Raw genomic sequence first — 10,587 nt, 5'->3', positions numbered from 1 at the left:
AACTTAAACCCACATAATACTAAATCACATTTGCCCGTATAATTTTAATTTACTCTAGGTCATCGTAACTCTGCCAGTTTCTGATGGTCCCATCGGTCCTCCCATCATGCTTCCAACCATCTCCCAGTTCAAATCGTTTACGTCCAGATATTTTTCTGCAGCCTTCACTATTATTTTGATGTTTTTCTGTTTTTTTGTTGTTGTTTGTGCAGTACAATTAATCACTTCCACCATGAAAAGAACAAAATTTGTCTTTTTAACAATTAGTGAGTCTTCATCAATTTTTGGAGATTTCTCTAGAGGTCTGAAATTTGCCGTGTGTTGAACTGTAGGTTTGGGTTTTTCTGACTGAGATGGGATCCTTTTTGCAGCTTCAGCATAGGTTATTCCGAGCTCAAATTTAATTTTTTTTATTTCCTCAGACCTTTTGCTTGCTTCACAACCGCGATAAGCAGCAGTATGTTCTCCACCACAATTACAGCATTTTATTTGAGCTTCTTTTCCACATTTACCATATTCGTGTTCTCCTGCACACCTTCCACACCTCTGTTTCCCTTTACAAACTGCTGCAATGTGACCGAATTTTTGGCATTTGAAACATCTCAATGGTGGAGGATTGTAGATTTTGACATTATAGCTGATGTAACCGATGAATACTTTGCTTGGTAATTGCTCTTCTTCGAATTTAATTAACACCGATAAACTGTCAGATCTTTCTCCGTTTCTTGTTGTTTTTAACTGTTTTACTTCTTTTACTTTTGCACCGCTTATGTTTTCCAGAATCTCTTTTTCAGAAATTTTTAGAGGAACTCCTCCAATGACCCCCCTTGCTGATCTTTTTGTTCTCCATTAGGCTGCACTGAACTCTTATCCCGTCAATTTTGCTGATTCGTATGGCTTTGCCTTGCTGGGCGCTGTCTCTGCAGTTAATTAGCAGGTCTCCACTGTACAGAATTCTGGCACCTCTGACTTCTCCAACAAGTTTATTGATGGTTTTTGTTAAGTGAACCGGATTCCAATTTGTAAAAGAGTCTGCCTGATTAACGACTTTGAATATAACTTTGAATTCATTTAGTTGTGCTGTGGAATCGCTTGGACAACATTGCTGTCTATATGCTCTGTGGTGTTAACGTCAGCCAAGTGACTCTCCACAAACCGGCTCGCGCTCCTGCTCTTTTCTGGACTGGGCATCATTCACAAGTTCACCATGGGGACGTCTAGACAACCCATCAGCGTCTAGGTTTTGTTTGCCCGCTCTGTACTGTAACTTAAAGTTGTAGTTAGACAAAGCCGCAAGCCACCTGTAACTCGTGGCATCTAATTTAGCAGAAGTCAATATGTATGTGAGCGGGTTACTATCTGTAACTACCGTGAACTGCCCACCATACAAATAGTCATGAAACTTTTCACTCACTGACCATTTGAGTGCTAAAAACTCCAATTTGTGAGCTGGATAGCGTGCTTCAGCTCTTGATAGCCCACGACTGGCAAAAGCTATTGCCCTGAGCTGACCCTCCTGCTCCTGATATAGTGCTGCACCTAAGCCAGTGGTACTGGCATCAGTGTGGAGTACGTAAGGCAGTTTTGGGTCTGCAAAGCCTAAGACAGGGGCTGAAGTTAGCTTTTCGATGATGGAATCAAAGGCTTTTTGGCAGTCTGTGGTCCATCGGCTCTCAAAAGGCAGTTTGGGATTGAAGTAAGTTTGGTCGGTTTCTTTATATTTTGACTTTTTTCGGAGTGGCGGGTAACCATGTGTGAGATCATTGAGTGGACGTACAATAGAAGAGTATCCCTTTATGAAGCGTCTGTAGTACCCTGAGAACCCTAAAAAGGATCTCAGTTCTTTGAGGTTTTTTGGTCGTGGCCAGGTCCTTAGGGCCTGAATCTTTTCGGGATCTGTCTCAACACCATTCTCAGAGATCACATGACCAAGGTACCGGACTGTTGTTTGGAAAAACTTACATTTTTCTGGCGATAACTTCAGGCCATACTCTTTAAGACGGTGGAGCACCCGCATGAGTCGTTGTTCGTGTTCTTCCAAACTGTCAGAAAAGATTATGAGGTCGTCTAGGAAGACTAATACCTCATGCAAGTTCATATCGCCAACACAACGCTCCATCAGCCGCTGGAAAGTGCTTGGGGCGTTGGTTATGCCCTGCGGCATGCGGTTGAACTCCCAAAATCCTAGTGGAGTCACAAAGGCGGTCTTCTCTTTGTCTTCTTCCTCCACCTCAATCTGGTAATACCCAGACTTAAGATCGAGGACTGTAAACCACTTGGATCCTGATAGAGCTGAGAACATCACTTCTAGATTTGGGAGAGCGTAAGAGTCTTTTCTTGTTTGCAAATTAAGTTTGCTAAAGTCTATGCATAGACGCACACTATTGTTTCGTTTTCTCACCACAACGATAGGTGATGAGTAGGGTGACTGGGACTCTCTTATCACACCAGCAGCAAGCAGCTCTTGAAGGTGTTTACGCACTGCCTCAATATCTTGAGGGTGTATAGGGCGTGCACGGTGCTTGAAAGGAGTCGGATCATCAAGTTTGATAGAATGCTTCACCTTGCTCGTACACCCAAAGTCGAGATCATGAAAAGCGAACACTTCTGGAAGGTCATTGAGTCTCTGTGTTATTCTCTCCTTCCACTCCTGTGGAATAGGTGAATCACCAAAGTTGAAACTCAGTGTCGCCTTGTTTGTGGTAGGCTCGTTTGCACTGGTTACATTGTGCTGGGACAGGATACAATGAAAGGCTCCAAGTTCTGCGATGACACATGTGGATGGAATTGTGATATCTTGTTCTGTTTCATTTGAAATCATTACAGGCACTTTGTGTGGAGATCCAAAAGGGAGTGTTACCAAGCATGTTTTAACACAAAGCCCACCTGGTAAGGAAGACTGAGCAGGATGTTCAACCAAGGCAAAGGTGTCTGTGAATGTGCAGTTAACATTAGCAGAACCCTCTAAAACTACAGTCTGGCCTGCTGGAATAATAGCTGTGGCCTTGTCTGCCAAGGTAACTAATCCAATGTTCCCATCTCGGTTCTGTGTATGTCTTAATTCAAGAGTTTTCAAAAGCGCTCTAAACCCGTAAGGACTAGGTAAGAACTCAGAGGTCTTGATGCCTAAGTACTTTTCATACAGAACATCAAGTGTATTTGTTCCTACCAACACAGGTGTATGCGTGTTTGGATGAGCGTCTGGAACAACGAGAGCTAAGGTGTGTATGTCAATCTCAGTATCTAAAAAATCTTTTGGAAATGTAACACACATCTTTATATAACCTAAATAAGGGACAGGTTGACCTGCTGCACCCTCTACTTCTAATAGGTCATAGAGCGGGTTTAGTTCTTGTTCAGGAAAGTTCTGTTTGTAGAATGACTCTGTCACAGTAGTCACCTGTGACCCAGAGTCAAGAAGACAGTTCACATTAATCCCAGAAATGCCAACTACAGCAGTGCACTTAGAGCCAATTAGCCCTTTAGGAAGTCTGTAGCTTTGAGGCTTAGCAACAGACTGCTTAAGGTTAGCTCGTTGCTTGTTCCTAGTGGGACATGTTCGACTGGCTACAGTCCCCATTTGCCCCGCAATAGAGACTGGCTGTAGTTTAACTGTTCAGCAGCTGAGGGGTTCTCAGCTTCCCATTTCTTTTGTTTCTCTTTGAAAAGCTTGCGCTTTTCTGAAACTAAAGCTGCATTTGGTTCGTTCTCACAATTTGGCTTGATGTGGCCATCCTCTCCACATTGAAAGCAGTACCACGGTTTGGGTGGTGTACTTTGAGTTTTGACTGTTTCTTCTGTGGTCAATTTATCCGGCCTTCTTGTCTCTTTTGGCTTTTTACTGGGTGCACCTTTAGAGTTTGGAGCTTTAGGTTTTGCAGTTAGCTTCACTAGTTGACTTTGTAATTCTGCAACTTGTCTTGAAAGTTCTTTAATTGAGCTTAAGGTGGTATCGTCTTCAGTTTCCTTTGAGCCGCATTTTACAGTTTGCAGATGTGAAGTAGCTTTTTGCTTCGTGCTGCCCAAATGTTGTCTCATGCGTATGTTTTTTGCTGCATTTTGATCTTCCTCAGTGCGTAACGAAAGAAGCAAATCAGGAAAAGTTGGGGGATTTGTCCTTTTTTGTTTCAACTGGAGAGCAGTTAAAAGGGAATCATCCCAACAACCTCGACAAAACTGTGTGATAAGAAGCCTGTCAAAATCGCTGCTTAAAGCACCACCACGTTTTACAGTGTGGGTTAAAGTTACTTGAAGACGCTGTAAGTATGATGACGCTTTCTCACCTGTGTTTTGGAAAGTGTCAATGAACTTGGCATAAAGCTCTCCACCATCCTGAACTGTCCCATAAGCAGAATCTAAAAGCTGAAGGTATTCTGAAGGTGAGCTGTTGGTATTTAAGTGCTTGACGACATCAGCTGCAGGAGGTAAGAGAGACTCAATGATCTTTCGTGATTGTTGCAGCTTGGACATGGAAGGATCAGCCATGACCAACTCAACACTGGAGCGCCAAGTATCGTAGTCTGGCTCATAAGCTGGTCGAGGGTCTTTGCCAGAAAACACTCTGAGTTGTCGTGAAAACTGTAGCCCAGGATCTTCTCTTTTCACAATGTGCTCAACGACCACACGCTGCACTTCTGGAGGGTTTAAATCATGTGCAGACATAATGGGAACTGCTTGAGCTTGGTTTAACTGGCTCCATGCATGAGTAATGGCTGGTGTCTCAGGGTTGCAAGAGGAAGACTGAGGGGGGTTCTCAGGCAAGTTTATTGGCTCTGATTGGTCATTTTCGGGTTCAACAATTGACTCAGATATTTGTGACATCATGTCTTTAAGGACGTCGGCAAAATCCCTGCCACTCATCTTGGCTAGGTATTTAATATCAGTGAGATATGTCTTGGTTTTATCATTTACAATAAACTGTGTGTAAGCGCTAGCAAGAGATTGTATCTTATAGCTAGCTCCACTAGCAGACACATGGGTGCAAGGCAATGGTTCAAGAGCATCAACAGCAGTACCATAGTTGTACTCAACAATAACACTTTGGAAAAGATCAGAGTCACGATCAGTGATTGTTAAAACTCTGGAAACTGACCCATATTGTTTCAAGAATTCAGTCACCTCATTAATCTGTTCATCTCCAGCGATTTCACTCACAATCACCGCATTTGGTACTTTAATCGATTCACGCTCCACAATTTCCATGTTCAGTATATCAAAGGCTGAGATAACTTCAGAGAAAAAAATAAAGGATCTCCTGGCTGGCTCGCCAAAATGTATTGTAACCCCTGACTAACGTTAAGTAGATTATGGGAATGCAAACATCTGGACCAGTCAATAGGTTCGGCAGGAGTACAATGAAACTGAAGTGAGTGCAGAATGAAATAGCTGGAGACAGGAGATGCGCAACAATAATAATTGTATTGATATGCAAAATAGAAAAAATATAGAACATTTACAATTTCAATAACAATATGCCGGCAACAGAAAACAAAACAAAACCCCAGTCCCTGAGCTCAGTGTTTGTTTGGTTTTTTTTTTTAGTCAGTCAAGGCCTTTTATAGTTTAGTTCTTTTCCTCTCCGTCAGTGTGAGTTGTTACCACTTTGTTAACACGTGAGGATGAGGATCTTCAGAAGAGGGATCTTCAGATGAGAGTTCGGTTCAGTTCTGGGTACAGGCTCGCCATCCCCTTCCGGAGAACATCAGGTATCCAGGAATCCGATTCGCAGCTTCCTTAATCATCAGAAAATACCTAGCCAAGTTGAGGTTTCAGCACGAGCACCGCAAGGGACCTAGTCACACAGCCTCTCTAGCTCGTATTCCTTTCCACAAGAAGAGGTTTCAGCATGAGCACCGCAAGAGACCTAGTCTCACAGACTCTCTAGCTCGTGTTAAAGAGTGCAAAAAGACCGCAACGTGTTCGTGAAAACAGGAAGTAAAGCGACGGAGTGAAAATTACATTTCCTCCTTTCAAAATAAAAGTTTTTTTTCAAATTAAAACTAAATTATTTTACAAATAGTAGGAAGAGAAAAGTCATTTTCTCTACTTGGTTACATTAGGTATTTAATGAAAGCATAAAAAATGTATCTTTGCCTGCAGCTCTTTCTCAGGGATTAACCTCCCTTATACCTAAACCCAACAAGGATCCTTTACTTCTTCATAATTGGCGACCTATTTGCCTTCTTAATACTGACTATAAAATATTAGCCTTAGTGATGCTAAAAGATTAAAATTAACTATTCACTCAATCATTGACGAAACTCAATCTGCATTTATAAAAAATCGGCATATCACAAACAACAAAAGACTTCTTGATATCTTAGATTATCCTGGTTTTGTTTCTAATAATGGATTTATTTATTTTTTTAGACTTCTATAAGACTTTTAACACTGTAGAACATGGTTTTATATTTCAAAGTTTAGAAATGTTTGGATTTGGACAGCATTTTATATCCATCCATCCATCCATCCATCCATCCATCCATCCATCCATCCATCCATCCATCCATCCATCCATCCATCCATCCATCCACCCATCCATCCATCCATCCATCCATCCATCCATCTTCCTCTTATCCGGGGTCGGGTCGCGGGTGTAGCAGCTTCAGTAGGGAGGGTCAGACGTCCCTCTCCCAGCCACTTGGGCCGGCTCCTCTAGGGGAATCCCAAGGTGCTCCCAAGCCAGCGTGTCCTGGGTCTCCCCCTGGGCCTCCTCCCAGTGGGACGTGCCTGGAACACCTCACCAGGGAGGCGTCCAGGAGGCATCCTAACCAGATGTCCGAGCCACCTCAACTGGCTCCTCTCGATGTGGAGGAGCAGCGGCTCTACTCTGAGTCCTTCCCTAATGACTGAGCTTCTCACCTTATCTCTAAGGAGGAGCCCAGACACACTACGGAGAAAACTAATTTCAGCCGCTTGCATCTGGGATCTCATTCTTTCAGTCATGACCCAAAGCTCATGATCATAGATGAGGCATACCAGTGAGGCTTAAGAGTGTGATTCCTCTGTAGTTCGGACACACCCTCCGGTCCCCTTTTTTAAATAGAGGGACCACCACCCCGGTCTGCCAATCCAGGGGAACTGCCCCTTATGTCCACACAATGTTGCAGAGCCGCTTTAGCCAACACAGCCCCACAACATCCAGAGCCCTAAGGTACTCAGGGCGAATCTCATCCACCCCTAGGGCCCTGCCACCGAGGAGCTTTTTAACCACCTCAGTGACTTCAGCAACAGAGATGGGAGGACCCAAGCCGGAGCCCCCAGGCTCTGCTTCCTCAATGGAAGACGTGTTGGTGGGATTAAGGAGGTCTTCGAAGTACTCATCCCACCGATATACAACATCCCGAGTTGAGGTCAGCAGCACACCAGCCCCACTATAAATAGTGTTGGTACTGCACTGCTTCCCCCTCCTGAGATGCCGGATCGTAGACCAGAATCGCTTCGAAGCAGAAGTCTTTCTCCATGGCCTCTCCAAACTCTTCCAAAGCCTGAGTTTTTGCCTCATTAACCAGCCGAGCCACCTGCCGCTTTGACTCCCAGTACATATCAGCTGCTTCTAGAGTCCCACAGGTCAATAAAGCCTGATAGGACTCCTTCAGCTTGACTGCTTCCCTCACTGCTGGTGTCAACCAGCGTGTTCAAGGTTGCCGCTGCGACGTGCACCGACAACCTTGCAGCCACAGCTCCGACTAGCTGCCTCAACAATAGAGGCAGGGAACATGGTCCACTCAGACTCAATGTCCCCCACCTCCCTCGGAACGTGTTCAAAGCTCTGCCAGAGATGAGAATTAAAGCTCCTTCTCACTGGGGACTCTGCCAGTCTTTCCCAGCAGACCTGGTAGGCATTTTATAACAATTATTAAAACTCTGTATCAAAACAACAACAGCTGTATTAAATTAAGGAATGGTTCCTCTCCCAGATTTAACAACGGTAGAGGAATCAGACAAGGGTCTCCTGTCTCTCCCTACCTGTTTCTTTTGGTAGCTCAGCTTCTGGCAGATCACAATAAAACCAGTCCTTTAAAAGGGTTAATTGTTGCTGAAAAATAAGTTATCCCAACACAACTGGCTGATGAAACTACCCTGTTCTTAAAGGACAAGAATCCAGTTTCATTAGCAACCCAAGTATTAAATTATTTCTCAAAAGCTTCTGGTCTGCGTTTGAATCTCAAAAAAATTGAGATTATGGCAATAGTAAAATGTTTCCCAAATCTTTCCTTATCAATCTTTTAATTATCTTGGCCAAATTTCACTTGCATAAATTTAAATTTCTAAAAAAAAAAAAAAGAAAAGAAAAAGACAGACTTAAATGTTTATTTAATTGAAGTTAAGCAATATCTTCATACTATTCAACTCTGTTCACACCAGAAGGCACAAAAAAACACAGCAATCTGTTCCCAACCAAAAATTCTGGGCAACTTAATGTTGTAGAAATGTTTATTTGTAGAATGTATATATGTATACATAGATACAGAGATGGCAAAAGTACTCACTTTCCGTACTTGAGTAAAAGTACAGATACTTGTGTTAAAAAATACTCTGGTAAAAGTGGAAGTACTGATTAAACTTCTTTACTCAAGTAAAAGTAACAAAGTACAGGCTTGTAAATTTACTTAAAGTATAAAAGTAGAAACCACTTTTTTCATGCCGTTGCCTACATTTTAAATGTATGTCTGCCAATAGGACTAGATCTCCGTTGTGTTCATTTTCAATCATCTTGTCGTCCATGCTACTATGCTAACGCCACCGCCACCAAGCTACAATGATTTGCCACGAATGAATACCGCCGAATCTGTTGATTCATCTTGTAGTGGTGCGTCAAATGCAACATAGATTCCCATCCAATTAGATTGAATTTGGTATTGATGACGTGAAAAAGAATAACGGTAACTCCATTGAAATGATTCAAAACTAAAGTAACGAGCCAATTTTTTTAAAATGTAAGGAGTAGAAAGTACAGATATTTGTGTAAAAATGTAAGGAGTAGAAGTAAAAAGTCACCATAAAAATAAGAAGTAAAGTAAAAATATCTGAAAAATCTACTTGAGTACAGTAACAAAGTATTTGTACTTCCTTACTTCCCATCTCTGCATACATATGCACACATGACGCTCCCCAGCGCACATGTTTGTCAATCTGTTTGTCTTTTCTGCTGATTATATTTATTACTTGTAACATATCCCCAGGCATATTTGTTTGTATGTTTTATATTTTATTGTTGACTTTAGGTAAAAAAAAATAATAATAAAAAAAACAGTGATTATAAAGAAAGGATTTTAAGGTGTTTTAATTTTCAGGAAATACATGATTAACCTTAACACGTTATAGTTTATTATGCTTAGTGTTCTGGGTGAGGAAAAAAACGTATTTAAAATAGTAAAAACAATATCGAGGATGACCCGGATGTAGATGTAGGTGCGCATGCGCAATGAGCTGCTGGTAGGGATCGGGTAGCATTAGCAGCATTAGCTTAGCTTGTGTGTGGAGTCATTGTAGAGAGGCTGATAATCTGGGAGTGTTTGCAGTGAGAATGTCTTCAGTCCAGCTTCAAGGAGAGTTTATCACCGAGCAGTTAACTCCTGCTGAAGAAACATTCACGGAGTTTAAAGGGAGTTTGGTCAATTCGGAGGAAAAGATGGACGATCAACATCTACTGCTGGATTTCACCAGGATCCCCCAGATCATCTTACACCGGATAGGTAGGAAACACCTGATAGAAACGATTCCCTGATGATGCACACTGTGGATTTTAGCCTCATCTGATTGGAAAACTGCTTAGAGGAGATCAACATGCTAAGCTAGGGCTAACCTACGGTCAGCGGCCATCTTACTGCGGTCAGCTCGCTCACTTGCAGCATTGGGTTTTAATGACTGCGGTCAAGTTAGTAATTTTCCCCGGTTAAACCTCTTCTTCGCTCCGAGTTCACTGCAATCACAGAAAGCCGTCTCTACCATAGAGATAATATTAGAGTAGACCCCGGATTGACTGTCTCTGCGCAGACATTACGGGCGCCATCTTGGGGAGGTCATCCTGCTACCCTAACCTGCTGCTCTAAAGGAATAGTACACCCAAAACATGATTAGCCTTCATTTTCTACTCACCCCCATGCTGAACAAAACTCTGGAGTACTTTTTTGATATCTCAAATGCATCTGGAGATCTGGGAGGCTTCTTGCTGTCTGCTGACATTCAAATAATGGAGGTCTATGGCGCCCGAGGCAGAAAGGTCCATAAAAGTCCACAAAAAACGTGTCAATATTCCTCTATACTGCGCGTCCAATGTATTCCAAGTGTCCTGAGTGGGTAGCATCCAGAATTTACCGAAACGAAGTCATTTAGAATGTTTTTAGAGCATAAACAGTAGTGTATAGGATTTCCTGAAAGCGCGCGCCTGCGCGTTCACGAGTCTACGGAAGCCGGATTAGGATTACAGTACTTTAGATTGGGATTTCTAATGATCCTTCATTGCTTCATGTGGCTGTTATGACACTGCCATGGTCTGTAACCATGTTCATAAAGTTACCTGTGATGTCAACAAACCCTCTGTCTGTCAATGGAGCCGCGTCATTTGATTTGCTTCCAGAGAAA

The sequence above is a fragment of the Cyprinodon tularosa genome, unplaced genomic scaffold (genome assembly GCF_016077235.1).
Source record: "Cyprinodon tularosa strain WSP-4 unplaced genomic scaffold, ASM1607723v1 ctg1599, whole genome shotgun sequence".
In the NCBI taxonomy this organism is placed as follows: domain Eukaryota; kingdom Metazoa; phylum Chordata; class Actinopteri; order Cyprinodontiformes; family Cyprinodontidae; genus Cyprinodon; species Cyprinodon tularosa.
The sequence above is the reverse complement of the archived record's forward strand: the minus strand, read 5'-3'. Positions refer to the sequence as shown.